The sequence below is a fragment of the Leptodactylus fuscus genome, chromosome 2 (assembly GCF_031893055.1).
Source record: "Leptodactylus fuscus isolate aLepFus1 chromosome 2, aLepFus1.hap2, whole genome shotgun sequence".
Taxonomy (NCBI): domain Eukaryota; kingdom Metazoa; phylum Chordata; class Amphibia; order Anura; family Leptodactylidae; genus Leptodactylus; species Leptodactylus fuscus.
In genome coordinates, this window is record NC_134266.1 from 40,342,924 (window position 1) to 40,362,132 (window position 19,209).

Consider the following 19,209-nt stretch of genomic DNA (forward strand, 5'->3'; position numbering starts at 1 on the left):
CCAGAACAAACCAGCTCCCGGAAAAAAGAACTGACCGTCTCCCACTGATTTCAATAGGAGCCGTCTTTTTGGTCAGGATTTTGAGGCCGTATCTGCCTCAAAATCCTGACCTCAAAAAACCCCATGTGAACTTACCCTCAAGGTATGACGGTACTCACCATAAAGTCCATTACAGTATGCTGTGAGTTGATATTGTGTTTTCTGGTATCTCCTTTGAAACGCCTGTCAACTATTGTTGCAGGTTTTACTAGAGATGAGCAAATCGGTACATAACAAATTTTCCAAAACACAACATTTACGAGGATTGGCCTCAAGGAATCATTGTTATATAGAATCTCCACAGGCCCTAGAGTACAATATTCATTGCATCCAATCTGACCACAGACCACAACAGTTACCCTGGACCTCTGATGTAACCCAGGAGGTCGTAAAAGATGAGAAGATACCTGGGGAAAAAACACCAAATGCTGCGAGGGAACCCAGGAACCCAGTATAGCTGTCTAGTATTTTTCTGGACCTCTAATTAATATACTTTGTATTCTGAAGAGAATAAAACACACTATTGGTTTGGACCAAAACTAAACTCGCCGTGCACCTTGCAGATCTTCATGAAACAAGTTGCACAATGTTTTCCCATCTCTAGATGTGATGTAAGTGTTGAAGCTGCGAGGACCCGCAGGAGAAAGGTACAAGCAGAGAAACCGTAGTGGAGGTTGTAGGCAGCCATGTTTTATTACTTCATTCCATTTTTATACCTGTGGAACTAGGGATCAGTAAAACGGAGTACCAAACAATATAAATATATGTTGAGAAATGGAACGTCACCAAATATTGGATATGTTTAAATTCTAGAAATTAAAAAGTGAAGATCTAGCGAATAGAGATGATCCGAACAGTGTTCGCTCATCTCTACTAGCGAAGTTTAATTTGATATCTCACAACAAAAGCCTTGGATGGCCATTGACAAAGTCATGTAAAAGTTAGCTTCAATTGTCTATTTATCTCATTAATAGCTATATTAAACTTTGCAACAATAAATAGCACAATAACACAGTACAGTAGAGTACAGGTTATTCTACCTATGTTCAACCCACCCCCCTCCCCCCCAAAAACAAAAAACAAAAACAAAACTTTGCCAATAAACAACTCTAATTTCATTTATATTATGGAGAATACAAAAGTATATTCTGCAAAGTGTAAAGTTCAATTATATTTCCTTGTGGAAAACACATTAAAGTTATAGAGGATAAACCATTTTAAATTATATCTCATTCTATTGGTTTTATTTGACAGCTTTAGTGAAGAAAAAAACTCGGATATACAGAATGTTAGACTGAGGATTTACGCTTATCCTCACCAGGAGAACCGAATGTTATTTTCTTTCTAATTTAGTATTTTCTGTTTCAATCCCACTGCTAAGATAAAATGATTATTCTTTCAATCAAACTGCAATCCGCAGACAAAGTCATGAATATGCACAGTAAGTACACCGGCCACGAAAATACTAAATAAGTTTTAGCAAATTTTGCAAATATTTCATACAGTTTAACTGTACAGTCTGAGCAAATACAGCCATCTATAAACGGAAATAGGCCACTTGTGATACACACTGTATGTTCTAGAGATGGGAATACCATTTATACCTATCCTGGTTTCAAGAATGTATTAGATTTTTCATGTTCTGAAACATACTTTAGAAACAATCACAGACTTATAAACATCACATATGTATAAAGATAACTCTATATTATAAAATTTCGAAAGTGATGGAGCTTTGAGTTGAATCTGAAATTCAGATTGGAGGACCAAGCATTAGTTTTTAACTTAAAGTTAAAGCCCCACGTGGGGTAAACACAATGTTTTACAGTCCATGCAAAGTGGAAGGGATTCCAGCGAATGCCATCCACACATTGCAGAAAAATACACACAGAAATGCTTCGATTTCCAAAACTGTTGCATTTATGGAAATCGCAGCATGTCAATTATACTTATGGAAATGCCGGATTGTTCCATGTAGGTATAATTGAAGCAGAAAGTCAACAGTTTTTCAAACAACCAAACCAGTGGCCCCCACACAGGGCCAGGTAAGCCCCTTTCCATTAACAATATGTATAGCAGTATAGCAGTTGGGAAACACGGCTTTCCCCAACCTCTGTGGTTGGGGCCCTGGCCATTTCCAGCTGGCTATGGGCCCCGTACTCTTCCAGCCCCGTTATGGGTGTGAAGTGATATCTCAGATACTTGAAAGGGGTACAGCTGTAGTACCCACAACTGCAGTTATCAAGAATATGATGAGTGATCAGCACAGCACCTGGCATGTAAAAAATACTGGGACAGATTATGTGCTCCACAGTGGACCCCAGGCAGTATTACCTGCTCCATAGTGGCCTCCACACAATATTACGTGCTCCATAGTGGCCCCCAAACAGTATTATGTGCTCCATAGTGGTCCCCACACAATATTATGTGTTCCATAGTGGCCCCCAAACAGTATTATGTGCTCCACAGTGGCCCTCAAACAGAATTATGTGCTCCACAGAGGCCCCCAAACAGTAATATGTGCTCCACAGAGGCCCCCTCCAGTATTACTTGCTACACAGTGGCCCACACACAGTATTACATGCTCCATAGTGGCCCCCAAACAGTATTAAGTGTTCCACTGTGGCACCACAGAGTATTATATGCTCCACAGTGGCCCCAAGCAGTATTATATGCTCACAGTGGTCCTACATAGTATTATGTATCACCAGTGGCCCCCACACAGGGCCAGTTAAGCCTCTTTCCATTAACAATATGTATAGCAGTCGGGAAACACGGCTTTCCCCGACCTCTGTGGTTGGGGCCCTGGCCATTTCCAGCTGGCTATGGGCCCCGTACCCTTCCAGGCCCGGTCACGGTTGCACTCCCTGAGACCACGATCGTTACACCACTGGTGTTTACCCATAACCATTTTACCCATACCCTTCCTTTCCAGCATAGTGCTGGCTATTAATTGGATGGCCACCCATGTAAAGCATGGGCACAATGGTTCTACCAAAGTTGTAGCCACATGTAATAGAACTACAACCTCCACATGGGACAGAGGTGGAGTCTGAGCTGGAAATCCCTCTATAACGTCCATATGTGCTAAAAGGGGTAAAGGAAAAGGGTTCTTGTTATGAGATATCCCCTCCATCTCATTCAATATGGAGATTGTAGCGACTGGCAGATACATACTTGTAGAGATGCCTTCTTTAATGATGGTCATGAGATTAGTTAGTGAAGTTACAAGTTTTGAGCGGTTACTGGAGAAACTGAATACAGTCTATTGACTCTTTTTTTCAAGGCCCAACTACCCCAGACCTATATTACATACAGACCCACCAGACCCGGCGAGTGGTGGCCGTTCATTATTCTGCCTTCATAGGAACCACTGCCCTTACTTTGACTATGTGGTTTTTACCTTTCAAACCAAAAACAGGAACAGATTCTGGCACAGCAATGAATTGAAACTGTTCCTTCTATCTTTAAGTCTCTTCCCTTTTCTTGGTAAGACAGAAAAGAAACTAAATATTTTTTTGCAGCTTCTCGCACATTCAGCTACAGTCCCTTAATGCTTCCTTGCTGTGCTTAGTCAAGTACTGACATATGATAATGCAACACATGGCAGATGTATGAATGCTCTGAAATCTGATGACAGTAAGAAATAGTCTGAATATACATTTCTGCCATATACCAGAATTATTTAGAATCACAGAGATATTCATAGTCTCATTCATATGCACCAAATGTTACAATAAATCAGGCTTGCGATGATGTATGTGGCCGAGATGTCTAAAGCTTGTGTAGTCTTTAAAACATGGAGATAAACTTCAGCATTTATTTTCTCTATAGGATAGCCTACACCTTAGCCAAGTAACTAATAGTGCTGTCCTATCGCCTCTGACACTAAAATAGTGATCCTGAAGCTCTCAGCTTTGGGCATCTTATACATGAACATAATACTAGTCCCTTTATATGCCCAGAGTAGAAGCCCCATAGACATGTAGATGAATAGTGGAAGGTCTGGGTGTTGCATATGTAATATAGAGGCTTCCTTTCAGTTCTGGCTTCATTCACACTTGGCTAGTATTTGGCATAAGCCAAAATCAGCCCTAGAACATAAGCAGTGGGAAGCCAATGGAAAGACTTGCACGTCTTTCACATTTTGGCCACACTCCTAGTTTTGGTTTTCCACTCTACGTGCATTTGTGAGACATAAATGTCCAACATATGTCTTTCTAGAAGTGAAGATTTATGCACGTAGTTATTTGCTGTCCTATCTGTACATAGTGTGACTAGGTTCAATAGCAGTTTTTTTGGACTCCAGCTTGACTTTCCAGGAAAGGATGAAGATACAGCCGTCACATGATCGGGATCTGGGCGGATGTTTCTTTGTGCTTTTCTGGAAAATCAAGTCAGAGTCCAAAAAAGATGCCTTTGAACTTATACACACTATGCAGTGATAACACAGGAGATAACTGGTGTCATAAATCTTTACTTTGAAGACGTCTTTTAGTTATTTGAGATTCTCAAAATAAAATTCACATGTGATAAGACTTGTTCATGGACTTTTGTTATCCTGCTCGGTGCATGGTGTACTGATGGCTACTTATAATATTTTATAAATGCTGGTGCAATAAACTATTGCAAATACCATTGTGCAAAAGTAAACTTACTCAAAGAATGACCTGCATTACCTGTAACAGCCCACTGACAACAATGGTGCTGTTTCCCAAATAAAGCAAAAACTAAAATCAGTAAACTGTGCAGTGGCTGTGCCATGGCAAGTGGGATCTGAATGGCAGAACCAAGCACAATCACTATACAGTGTACAGAGTTGTCGGCTTCCCGCTCCACACACTGTGCAAATCCAGGAGCCACAGGAACTGATTGGAAGTTGGGTATTGAAGCCCCACCAATCTGATATTGGAGATGTATCTTAAAGAGGTCATCCATATCTTTTTTTTTTTTTTTTTTTTTTTAAATAAATGTAGATTATGAGTCCCATATAGGGCTCAGAATCTAGATGTTTCCTTATCAATATGTCTTTGGAGTATGGGAATAAATCAACACAAACTCAGAGAGAACAGACAATCTCCTTGGCATTATTTGAACAAAGGACTCCAGTGCTGCAAGGCTGCAGGCAGTGCTAACCACTGAGCCACCGTGTGGCCCCTGAGGTCATCAATATCTAATCTTGGATAAGCCCATTAACACTTGCGCTATGATAATCCTGGGAATTGTATGTCTATTACATTTAATGGAAACCGTAGAATAAAAGAATGCATAGCTTTAAATTCTTATGCAAAATTCTAACCATCGAACCAGTCTGGATATCACATTCACCTCTATGTTATGATATTACCCTTATGTCATGACATAACATAAATTATATATATATATTTATTTACATGGTAAATTAGCATTCCTTAGCATGTTTCCAAGACTATGCATTCAGACTGCCAGTGGGGATGTGTTCTTATAGTGGCCCCTATGACGCAGGTGCCCCATTGTGATTAGAACTGCCCTATACCCCAAAAATTCAGCTTCTACACATGCCAAAAATAACTAACCCTTAGGCTTGGTTCACATCTGCATTCAGTATTCCGTTCGGGGAGTCCGCTTGGGGACACCCTGAATGGAATACCGAACGCATTGACAAGCGATGAGCACTGAAAGCACACAGACCCCATAGACTATAATGGGGTCCGTGTGGTGTCTGCACAATTCATGCGGAGAGGAAAATAGTTCATGAAGTACTTTTCTCTCCGCATGACGGATCCCATTACAGTCTATGCGGTCTGTGTGCTTTCATTGCTCACTGCTTGTCTATGCGTTCGGTATTCCATTTAGGGGGTCTCCAAGCGGACCCCCGAATAGAAGACTGAACATAGATGTGAACCAGGCCTTAGTGTGTATATAGTACAGTATTATCTCTCTGTACACTTAGTAGAACAGTCTTAAATCATTTAGAAATTCCGGGATTGGAATTTCAGTAACCAGTAAATCCAACAATTTGTCACATTTTATTTCTATGGAACTCGCTACATGTTGTCAATGCCAGATTCCCTTCCAACATGAGTATCCTGATTTTCCTGGCTTTGTACTGTGAAATAAAATCACAAAAGATCGGGAGGTCAGGCTCAAAATGTTAATGGTTATAAAAGGAATTAAAGAATGAAGCGCACATCCAGATTGTTTGACTTTCTACTTTCCAAGGTTTTCTGAGTCATTGTTAGAGTTTCCAAACAACACGGCCCAATTTGTATTCTAATGCTGAAATGTCACAAACTCATATGCCGCATCCAACTGCAAAGAGATGTCACCTACATTATTGTTAGAGCGGGCGTAGCGGCCTGTGTTACTATTGTTACTGGGGTAATGTATATTGAGGCTGAACTGAGAAATATGACAAGGACAAGCAGCAACATTACTTATTTCAAGACCTGCTCATATTCCTTAAAGCTAGAATCACACATACAGTTTTTGTAGCAGATATTGATGCAGTCTTATAGATAAGCGAGGAGCCAAAAATGTAGAGAGTATGAAGTAAGACATCTTTTTCCTTTGCATCCACTCCTATGTTTAGTTAAGTTACTGCTACTTCTCTCTTTGACTCAAAAACTTCATCAAAAACTGCAATGATGTTCTTCTGATAAGTGATGTTTGTGAAGCTGCTCTTAAAGGAGACCTTTCATGTCTTCCTAGGTATGGAGTATATATCATAGCAAGGCTGATGGTGCACTGAATTCAGCTCTCATTCAGCTGTCGGTATGTTCTCTACCGTAGAGGACATGAAAGGTCTTCTTTAGTGGACCTTTGCGCTAGTTCTGAATGTTTCTTCTTTTCAGTTTTTGCAAAGACCACAGTGTTCAGGTGAGTACTGCCGCCTCTTCACTACTTACATAGCACTGCACCATACATAGTATGGTGGCTGTAATATTTAGGTATTTAGAATATTAGCTTAAAGGGGCTCCACATACTGCGTTGTGTCCTGGTTTCGAATAAATAGGAGCTAAACTGTAAGGTCAGGGCCCCACAGGTCAGAAACCGCGCAGGAAAAATCGCAGAATTTTATAGTAACTGCAAAGTGGATGGGATTCTTGCCAATCCCATGCCCACTTTGTGGTAAAAACCGCGGCACGGACAAGCCACGATTTCCAAAACCAATGCTGTTTTGGAAATTACAGCAAGTCAGTTATATCTACAGAAATGTCAGCAGTTTCCCCATAGATATAATTGTAACAAAAACTCAGCAGAGGAAAACTCAGCGAACTTTCTGTTTAAAGCTCCTTGGGAAGAACCGCGATACGTTGCCACCGTGGCTTTTGCCGCTGCGGGACTTCCCATGGGTCCTTAGCCTAAGGGTATGTTCACACAAAGTTTTTTGCAGGCTGATTTTGAGGCAGAATCTGCCTTAAAAAAAAACTCCCATTCATTCTAATGGGAGTCAGTAGCAGTTTTTTAAAATCTAGCTGCTTTCCTCAGCAAGAGGGAAAAATGCGACATGTCTTATCTTCAGGCGGGTTCCGCCTTGAAAAACCCATTCAAATCAATGGGGGGTTTTGACACGGTTTTTGATGCATTTTTTCGATGCAGTTTTGGCAAAAACTGCATCAAAAATGTCTGCATTTTTTTAAGGGAACATAAATTCTGCCGGAGCAGAAAAAAATTGCAAAAAAACCCTGGTAAAAATGGCGGCAAAAACCGTGATGAAAAACTGTACACCTAGTGTAAGACCTCACGGTTTAGAGTAGGATAAGCAGATCAGCGGGCGATCAGGTAAGAGTTTCTGATAACCTATCCTTATGGTAGGTCATCTGTTGGGGGTCTGACACCCAGCAGCCCTGCAGATTGACTGATAATAGCTATGGCATTGCTAAAACCCAGAGTATCAAAATGCAAGCAAACATCTCTGTCTACCGGGTAGGACCACTGTTATATCATTCAAAAATTTTGCCTGAAAATCCCCTTTAACACCTCAGTTTTGTTTGTTTGGGTGGGTGATGGTGTGAAATCCCCTGCCGGAGTTGTGGTCACACTGGTTATCATCCAGATTTCCAAGAAGCAGATAATTATATGACTGTAAGATATACAGTATATATATTAGCTTGACAGTTGGGGAAATCCAGTCAAAATGATAATATATGTCATACTTACATCACACTACTGAAATCCGTGACCGCTCCTGTATTCTAAGTGTGATCGAAAGCAGAAAACCCTCTGACACCGCTCAGAGTATATCTAACATGGCATTTAAAGGGCTTGTCCATGAACATAACCACTTGCGTTTGTAGACAACCAGAAGTAAAACTTTTTGCAAATGTAAGTGATTACACTTTTTACAGATTTTCTCTAACCAACTTAGTGGTGACAGTCTTTGGTCTTGATCATGTTTGACGCAGACCTTTCCTTCACCCCTCATATTGAATCACTCGCACGTTCATGTCACCTCCACCTCAAAAACATCTCTAGAATACGCCCTTTCCTTACCAGAGATACACTAAAGACACTTATTGTCTCTCTGATTCATTCTCGCCTTGACTACTGTAACTCCTTACTAATCGGTCTTCCCCTCACTAAACTCTCCCCTCTACAATCTATTCTGAATGCAGCGGCCAGGCTCATCTATCAGGCTAGACGCTACAGCGATGCCTCCGGTCTGTGCCAGTCACTACATTGACTGCCTGTTCATTACAGAATACAATATGAACTTATCACTCTCATCCACAAGGCTCTCCATGATCCTGCACTTCCCTACTTTTCCTCCCTCATCTCTGTCTACCGCCCAACCCGTGCTCTCCGTTCACTCAATGACCTAACACTTACATCCTCTATTATCAGAACCTCCCACGCTCGTATACAAGACTTCTCCCGAGCTGCACCACTTCTCTAGAATGCTCTACCCCGGACAATCAGATTAACTCCCAATTTCTACAGCTTCAAGCGCAAATTAAAGACATATCTTTTCAGACAGGCCTATCACAATTTCTAACGTAAACCCTTCCATAATATAATTAGAATCCCCAAAATTTAACCTTCCTCTGTCCCCGCTCCCACATTACCCCACATGATATGATGTCATCTCAGGATAACTTTATAGGTCCAAGCTCCATCCACATGTTACAGGACACGACTGTCAACGGCTCATAAAGTTTTATGTTTGTGTAATGACAGTAATCTCTATTACAAAAGTGTCTGACCTCTGCATAAGCAATGCCGCCCCTGCTACCTCTTGTGTCACCCCCTCTACCTCATAGATTGTAAGATCTTGCGAGCAGGGCCCTCAGTCCCATTGTGTGAAATGACTTTCTTTGTAATGTATTTTTCTTTTTTTTTTTTTTTTTTAATGTAGATTGTGAACCCCGCATAGGCTCACAATGTACATTTTTCCCTGCCAGTATGTCTTTTTTTTGGAATATGGGATGGAAATCCATGCAAACACGGGGAGACCATACAAACTCCTTGCAGATGGTTTTATGCCCTTGGCGGGATTTGAACACCAGGACTCCAGCACTGCAAGGCTGCAGTGCTAACCACTGAGCCACCGTGTGGCCCCTTGTATTTTTCTGTCTGTATTTGAACCCTACAAATTGTACAGCGCTGCGGAGTATGTTGGCGATATATAAATAAAATGTATTAATTATTATTATTATTATTATTACAATTACTTGCCAATTGATATGACCATGAATGCAGGAACTTTTTATGGTCTGGGAATTGTCACAATCCCAGCCATAATTTCCTTATTGTGGACACTATGAGCAGGAGAAGATAACCTGGTTCTTGCGTTCATGGTCGTATCGATTGGTAAAAGATTGTCAGTGCTAAGATGACTAGAGGAAATCTTTAAAATACAGCAAAATTTTTAATTGAGGAAAAAAACGGCGCTACTGAAGGTAAAAACTGGATGCCAGAGAAAGAGTGTACAATAAAATTACGCTTATTGGTTCCACAGACTAAAAGGCAACACGTTTCGACACTGTCCATTGCCTCTTACACTATCAGTGGAACCAATTAACGTAATTTTATTGTACGCTCTTTCTCTGACATCCAGTTTTTACCCTCAGTAACACTCTACCATTTCCCATTTTTTTCCCTCAATTTCGTATATATCACCACCACCTACTCTGTAGATCGGGGTCCGGGTAAGAGCTGCAGCTGACCCATTGGGCTCCCAGACTAAGCCCTGCATTAGTGGCGCCAGATTATATCCTACTTACCTACCTCATTACCTATATTTGTTTAACTTTTAATTATCTACAAATGTAAATATGGTTATTTTCATTGGAAAATCCCTTTAAGCAAATGGTCACTCCAATTATTGGTAAATAAGCCTACAAAGTACACACCAGAGTGATCTTCTATGTATGACGCTTTCCCTTTAAGAACATGCTCATTTTAAAATACCATCAAAATTGAACAACAACGTCTATACACAAAGGTAGTACATAAAAGCAGATAATGTATATATACGTGCTCTCCTTTATACAACACATCACAGATCCTGGTTGTCAGTACAGTCTCTGTTTGAAGGGAACCTGTCAGCAGGTCCTTTACTGCATTTGATGTGCTTTGTGTATAGAGTATTATATCTTGTTTACAAAGCATAAAGAAAAAATACTGCTCACGTCCAAGAAAGAAGCTTTTGTCTGCAGAGAAGGAAGTGGAAACGGGGACTTAGAGATCCATTGAATTCTATATAGCCATTTTACTGTATGCCGCTTTATCATTAATAATACATGCGGTCATGGGGACAATATCACAGCATGTTTGGTCACTGGTATAATCCCAATCTTGGTGGTAAGCATACCCCTCATCATGGACTATGTGCACTATGCAGTGGTGGTGCTGTTTATCCAGGACAATATGCCCCAGGCACGGTATGTGCAAGATAACTGGGGCCCACCAATTTTTAGCTAGGCACTGTATAAAAACATGGTAACGTGGTGAGTCCTCACCATAAGGAAAAAGGAGGCTACCTGACTTCAAGTATGGCAACCACAATAAATCCCTAGATCAACAACCTTCACCCTTCTATTGAAGTCTAGTAACTATAACGTACACCATTATAACGTACACCAGGCCTTTTTGAACTCTTTTAGTAAATTGGTCAAAAAATCTTAACGTACAGAAATCCTATTAATTTATTGGGGTTCTCTAGTGTTATCTGACGGTATCATCATATAAAACATTCTCTGATGTCACCAGATGAAACATTCAGTTCAGCAAAGCATTCATGAGTATCGATAGAAACAGAAAATCTTCTACTCACACTGAGGATACAGGGTGCCAATCCACGTTTTCTTATATTTTTTGGATCCTTTACCACAGCCAGCTTTCAAACAGATGGCACCTACAAAGCAAAGGTAAAGTTTTACAGAGGTATTGTCATTTCCACAAATGTCGCATAAATTCATAGTAGAGTTGATCCTAAGAAACTTTGTAAGATAAGTTCTGAGAGACAAATGACTCTCTTTGCTGTTATCAGGCCGTTTCACTGCTATAATGACTTTCACTGTGAAAATCACTGCTCTATCCATCTCAAGGCAGACTGCAGGTCCCATGAGTAGGGTTGAGCCAATCTTGACTTTTCAGGATCGATTTTAAAATCTTATTTCCGATCATTTTTCATTCGAACCCGATCTCGATCCCAATTCCAATCCCAATGCAAGTCAATGGGATTTTTTTAATTAATCGGAGATCGGATTTTAAAAGCAATCCTATTCACTATACAGCATGGAATCTAACAATTGAACGCTTTAATTGTTAGAATCCACGCTGTGTAGGGAATCACTAAGTAGCCAGAGGATTTTTTTTTAATCCTCTGGCTGCTTAGTCCCCCCTGGTGTCCACTTACCTGCAGAGATGGCTGCTCCAGTGCCCGGTGTTCTTCTTCGCTTCGCTGCCGCTCCACGCTGCTCTTCTCGCCTTGCTGCCCCCTGCCTCCCAGATTAGGAGAGTGTGGGCCACAAGCCCCACCTTCCTAGCTCTTTAAACACTAACCTGGGAGGCAGGGGCAGCGAGGCGGGAAGGGCAGTGAGGCGAGAAGAGCAGCGTGGAGTGGCAAGTGAGGCGAAGAAGAAGGAGAACACCGGGCACCGGAGCAGCCATCTCTGGAGGTAAGTAGCTACTAGAGATGTTAGTTTAGTCACCCATTAGAATGAATGGACGCAGCCAGCGTGCAGGGGGTTAAGGCTTCCATTCATTCCTATGGAACCGCAGTGGAGCCTTCACAGAGCGGAGCGTATACTCAATGTGAAGACTAAGCAAAACATTGTGGGAAATAGTACCAATCTCGATCCCACCTAAAAAGATTGTGTTTGGAATTCCGATCGCGATCGTGAAATTTTCTCGATCGCCGATTGGAATCCAATCTTTTCCGAACACGATCGCTCAACCCTACACATGACGCAAATCTCTAGAAGTCCAGCTATGTAGGCATTAGCCTTATACAGTTACAAAGATATTGATACAGTTATGGAGAATCCATCTAAACAGGACGGCCATTTTTCCTATGTGGTTTTCTCCATTGGATTGGAGAACATCCGCTTTGTACGTTACATGTTGTCATGTTGATAATTTTATCTTGTTTTCTATATTAATACATATTCTGCACAAACTTACTTCTCTTATCACCAACTAGATTACTGATCTTGCTAACTTGTGCAACAGAGGATGTGAGATAAGGGGTAGGTTGCATAAATTTGTGATAAATAAGCTTTGCTCAATTGTATTCAATTCACTGGAGTTTGTGACATGTACAACCTGGCAGTGATAGGAAGTGGATAATAAGAATAGAATGAATCACACAATCTTCCTCCATTCCTTCTTAGCTGTCCTAATGTAACCTTTATTTCCATATTTCAGTCTTCAGCCAATACAGTTAATATTTGTTCAAGAAGCAATGAATCATTGTGGGTCTGAACCGCGCTCTTGGAGAATTATATCTAAAAGAAAAATACCGTATATACTCTACATTTTAGTCCTAAAGTTCTTTTCCTGCTTTAGTTGAGATTAACTACTTCATTCTATTTATGGCCTTGAACTAATTCTGTCACAGATCCCAATGCAACAGTTCAGAACATTCACACCATCAAAATCCCCAAACGTGGTGCTTGTCCCACCATGTCCCAAACACCTAGTGTTCAGGCACTGAGCAAAGAAAAGACAAAGGCGTAACCATCCGAGGAGCTCTAGTATATTCTCTGGAGGTGGTATTAAAGGTATACCGTATATACTCGAGTATAAGTCAACCCGAATATAAGCCGAGGCCCCTAATTTTACCACAAAAAACTGGGAAAACTTATTGACTCGAGTATAAGCCGAGGGGGGGGGGGGGAAGGGGGGGAATGCAGCAGCTACTGGAAAATTTCAAAAATTAAAATGGTCGGAGTTTTTGGGTGCAGTAGTTGCTGGTGCTGGGAAAGGAGAGGGGGTGTTTTGGTTGTCTGTCTGCCCCTTCCCTGAGCTTGAGGACTGTTTGTTTTTTTTTCTTCTCCATGTGGAATTCAGCCTGGCTGAATATAGGGGATCTGCAATGCTCCTATTAACCCCTTCCCGACAGAAGAGGAGCACTGCAGATACCCTATATTCAGTAGACCGGGCACTGTCAGACAGGGAGACCTAATGTGTATGTAGTTCACAGTCATTTTCTTTTGTATGTATTCTAGGGAAAGGAGGGATTTAGAACTTTTATTTATTTATTTTTTTAAAGCTTCTTTTTTTCCACTATGTTATGGGAGATTCTATACACTAATATTGCGGCTGGTCATAGACCCCCCCCCCCTCCTAATAAAAAAAAAAAAAAAAAATTGTGCTGACTTGAGTATAAGCCGAGGGGGGCTTTTTCAGCACAAAAACTGTGCTGAAAAATTTGGCTTATACTCGAGTATATACGGTAAGTCCTTATTCACATGACCTTGATGCTTTGTCACAGTCATTGTGAATCCATATGTCACCCATTCTCATGGATCTCCCATGGACGAGTCTACTGATTGATCCTTCAATGTGGCAAAAACATGTGGATAGAACAAGTCCTATTTTTTTGCCTGATCATTCACAAGGTCCATCAAAAAGATGGTGATGTGAATAAGTTCATATGTTTGTATTGTTTTTATTGCAGTCATAAAAAAAAAAAAAAAAAAAAAAACAGCTGTCACATGGCCATTTTTCATGTTATGTAGCTCATTAGTTTTCGGCAGATGTACTCTTGTGGTTACAACTCAATCCTGGCGTAAAATGAGTCAAAATGTGGAGCCTCTAGATCAAGTGTGAGGTTTTTTTTTTTTTGTTTTTTTTTAGGTTTTAACAAGTGGGTGGGGCTTCATGGGAAAAGGGGTGGCTTTACTGGAAAACAAAATGTGGCTTAAATTCAGCAAAATGTGTCAAATTGCAAAATAATTGTGACGTAAAATTCAGGTTGGTGTGAGCCAACGTATGGGACATAGATTATGAGTACAAAGAACAGGCAGAAATTAGCAGGACTGTGTCCTATAACACTTACAAATTTTTTTTTTTTATTCATGTGATCATTGGGGTACGTCAATGGTATACATCATCAGTAGTTTAATTCACAAAAACCACTCTAATAACCATTTATTACAAAACTCTTACATTTCATTACATTTTGGGGAAAGATTTCTAAATCAGGAGTCTTATATTTACTGAATACTTGCACGTTCCTTGAAATAAGAATTCTGTTGCATCTTAGCACTGTTTGTTGTACTGTCCCTCTATTGTTAGTCCTATAAATGTATCCATAACTTGACAAGTTGGTGATTGGTATAGATATGTGACCAGACGACACTATATACCTGGCGGAGAGTCAATTAAGGATTTACAGTCTTAATAATGAATATATTATATCTCTTATATATACAAAAAGAAGTTTCTGTCCGTCTGTCTGTTCTCTATGTGCGACCAAATGACTAGACTGACCCTCAACAAATTTGGCACACAGGTACATCAGGTGTTCGGGAAAGTTTTAGACCAGGTCTCAGCTCTCTAGAACGTACCGTTCCTGAGTTACAGTATTAACAAATAATGACCTGCATTAGCCAATACAAGCCTGCAAGTCTTCCTAACTGCCATACACATGGTCACATGTCCCTTATCAGCCAATAAAAGCTCGCAGGTACTTAGTCTCCACATGCACACAGCTTTACTCCAGGTTTCCATAACAACCCAGCCATTTTTCTTCACTGTTGTAGGTCAGCTTAAAAGGGGCAGGGCGCTTTGGATAACACTGTTACACAAGGTCACATACACATAATACTTTACATTACTCCAGGTTTCCATAACAACTGTTCACAGGTTTTTTTTGTTTACTGATATCCAAACTGAGATACACATGATCGCATGACGCTTAAGGACCAATGGAAACTCGCACGTTCTTCAGTCTTCACATGCACACAACTTTACACCAGGTTTCCATAGCAAACAACCTATTCTTATGGGGCCACTACACAAACAAATAATGAAATATACCCATGCAAAGCTGGGTCATTCTGCTAGTTTATTATAAATTTAAAATGGCAATGGCAACACACAAATGGATATAAGGCACTAAGCCTATATGTGTAAGCCCGGCATGTTAGAAACCTCTGCCACACTAAGTTCACACTTGGGTCCCGGTCTCGGCCGTTAGGGTCCACATGGGGACCTGCAAACGGAGACCCTGTTGGCTTAAAATACCAGTGGAAACCCATAAACCCCATAGACTATAATGGGGTCTGCCAGGATTCCACCTGGTTTCTGACGGTTTTATATGGAAACCATCAGAGAGAAGTAGGACTTTTCTCTCTGCAGATTTTAAGAGGATTCTGCCCTGGTCTCTAAAGAGACTCCAACGCAGATGTGAATCCAACCTTATTTTTACCAAGGTTAAGGCACATTTACTCTATTATTTTGGATTGCTATTTATTACATGATGGCCACTGTATGCTAAGCAGCAGACTTTAATGGCATATTGGTAGTTTATTATTTTTCATATATTACTTTATTATTTTCCTAACATAAATTTTATTTATTTTACAATGAAATAACCATGAAATATTTAGGAAACCATATTCTGATGCTGTGAGTACATTTTATTTTCCAGCGTGTGTAATAACAATCATCGACTTGAGGAAAAGGTAAACAAGCTCATTATAGCATTGTCTACATCTATGGCATATGTTTCTTTTGTAGCATTAATTATATGATTATATGAAATATAATTTGAGCTAAAAGCTGACATAAATCTGGGCGAATACAAAAACCTTCACACCTGCTACCAACACCCAGTGCACATTTAGCACCATATGACTAATTCTCTCATCTTTTCACAATTTGAAACAACAAAAACATTGCTCGGCACAGATAAAAATTATGGATATATTTCTAAATATAACAGAATAAGATAATGACATGTTATAGTAGAAATGAAAGTTATTCCCTTATTGAACAATATTTGCCTGCTGCTGGTTGCCCTTGGAAACAGACTGCAGTTAAGCTCCGCTCCGTTGTCAGATGTGATCTGTTAAAGGATTTCTAGTCTGAGGCCTGGTTCATATCTGCATTTGGTAATCTGTTCGGGGAGTCCGCATGGGGATACCCCCCCCCCCCCCCCGAACGGACTACTGAAGAGTGATCTGTTAAAATTCAAGTCCCCAAGTATTACAATACATAAAAAATGCAACTAAATGTTTAAGCCACAGTGGTGGCACAAGTGTGTAAATTCAGGACTCGCTTGGTCTACATAGAAAAAGTGAAAGAAAACAACATCCTAATGTTATAGATAGTGCTAAATGTGTGTGAATAGTTATAGACAGAAATGTATTTGATGATGCGAACCTACATATTGGGGCAGAGTTACTAATTCTGTTCATTACTTAGAGAATACATTCTCATCTGTGCTGAGTCTCGGGCACAGAATTAGTCAGAAACACCAGACGAAAAAGTCCTGCAAGTCCGAAGTCTATTAAAAAATAAGGGACACCTGACTGACCCCATTATTGTCATTGGGATCCATTGCTGTCTGTCATTAGAGGAACAGATTTTCCATTCTTATGAGTCTGTACTGGACCACAGGAAGGGAGTGAGCCTCATGGGATTTTTTTGCCTTCCCCTGGATCAACACTGTAGGGATTGTAGGGTTATAGGTTGGACTTGATGGACTGATGTCTTTATTCAACCTCATCTACTATGTAACTACTGGTATGTATGTGAGTTAGACATTGCAAAGCATGTGCCAAATTAATTAAAGTGGCTCATTTTGGATAATACATTTGATGCACCTTTAGCCACTGTTATCTAACTTAACATCGCTTGTTTGTCTTGCTGTTCGAAGACATTTACACCAAAATTTCAGCATACGTGGGCATATCTTGAGTCAAGCCCCTTGTCCTTTTCCTGCTAATTTTTGAAGGCTTGTCAAAAAGTATTTAGCATGCATAACAAAATGTGGTGCAAAGCACACACCTTGGTTTCTGGTACAAATTAGGGTACAAATCTGGTACATTTAGGTTAGTAAATTTTCCCAAATGTCTCCACAACAATGCTGTTTCCGAAAAAAAATCAGAACCGGAAAATTTCATACCATAAAGAGGTATGGAAGGTCACCGCTTAAGCTAATGCAAAAGAGATTGCCAGGGGCTGTAGGTGGACAGTGGCAGTGTCTGTGTGGCAGAGGTAGAGGTGTAACTAACGTCTTGTGGACCCCAATGCAATCTTTGGTCCAGGGCCCCCTACCTCATCCCTACAGCGAATTCTTGATAATGATGGTTACGTGCGCTAAGGAATTTAATCCACCTTAGTGTGGTTAGTGTAATCTGTGGGTCTCCTTGGCTTATTGGCCAGATGGAAGCTGCAATCTCAATACTGATGCCAGTGCTTATGGGCCACCTAAGACTCCTGGGCCCGATGTGACTGCACCCCCTCAAGTTACACTCCTGGGCAGAGGATTATAAAGGAGAGTATAGGTTTTCTTTCAGACAAATGAAGACATTTTAGGTTCTTTTTTTGTTTCGTTTGTGAAACCTGAATAACCCTTTTCAGCACTTGTATTCTTCAGCTCTAATCAACTTTTATCTCTTACCAATTCTTAGTAAAGAAAGAAACTTATATTTTGAATCAATATCTTTATGGTGTATTACTGGTCTATGTTGCTGTTACCCCATTGCTAGAATTACATTGTGCAATATATCTGCAATCTAGAAAATCTAATAATCTGGCATATGTTTCCAACACAAAGTAGCAATATAATATGGCATGCAATCACAAGACCAGAAACAGAAAACTGAGGAAAAAAAGGACAAATTAGGAAAGTTATCCGACAAAGAAACAAGAAACAAAATGAAAAAAAAAAAAACTGTTATAGGAATAGATTTTGTTAACATTTTATTTTTCTCCCAGTTTTATTTACCTGCTATAATTGCCATATAATCTGTAATATGTAATCACGTATCACATATCAGAATCTATTAATACTAGATTAACGGTAAATTTTTGGATATTATCACTTATGAATACAAATATAGCTTTGATTACAGTAATTAATTGGAATTATTAATTAATACATTGCTATAGAAATGTATACGTATTTTCCAGAATTTTCCTTTGCTCACCAATCCTTAGGATAAACCAGCAATGCAACATAAGAAAAGTTCAACCCCTGGAACCTCAGTGCTTCTACCGAGCTAATCAAGTTAGCTCGGTAGAAGCAGTGGTCCAGACCCAAACAGTCAAGACAGGGATATAAAATGTGCAGAAAACTGGTTTATTTAGAAAAAAAACAGGAAAATAAATAAACCTTGACTTCAGGCACAAAATGAGCAAAACAAAATACAGCCTTAAAAAATAAAAAACCTGCTTGTCTGAGCAACTAACTAAACAGAACGGATAACCTAACTATACGTGTGGCTTACTTCCAGCCACGTGAACAAAACAAGCGCAATATTGTCTCACCGGACTCAGGGTTACAGGACAGAACCCCACACCTCTTTCACCCCATGAAACTGCACTGCAATGCAGGAGCTGCAGCCTTTTCTGTCCCAGTAATGAGTCAAGGATCTACACCTGGTCTGAGGCCTACTCCAGATCTGCCCTGGACTACACATATGTCAGAAACCTGGGCTGATATATCTGGACTCCAGCACTCTGCCTGTCACCTTCTCAGAGTACGTTGACACGGTAGAATCTGTCACA

The 19,209-nt window shown here is 40.2% G+C and overlaps 1 protein-coding gene across 2 annotated transcripts in view; it reads right to left on the reverse strand.

Moving 5' to 3' along the window:
- Positions 1-19,209, reverse strand: part of TBL1X (transducin beta like 1 X-linked) — a 251,647-nt gene that overhangs the window by 156,366 nt on the left and 76,072 nt on the right. For both annotated transcript variants that reach the window (XM_075263652.1, XM_075263651.1), the window contains one exon: positions 11,297-11,377. The gene's annotated coding sequence lies outside the window, so the exon portion shown is untranslated. The remainder of the gene's footprint in view (positions 1-11,296; positions 11,378-19,209) is intronic.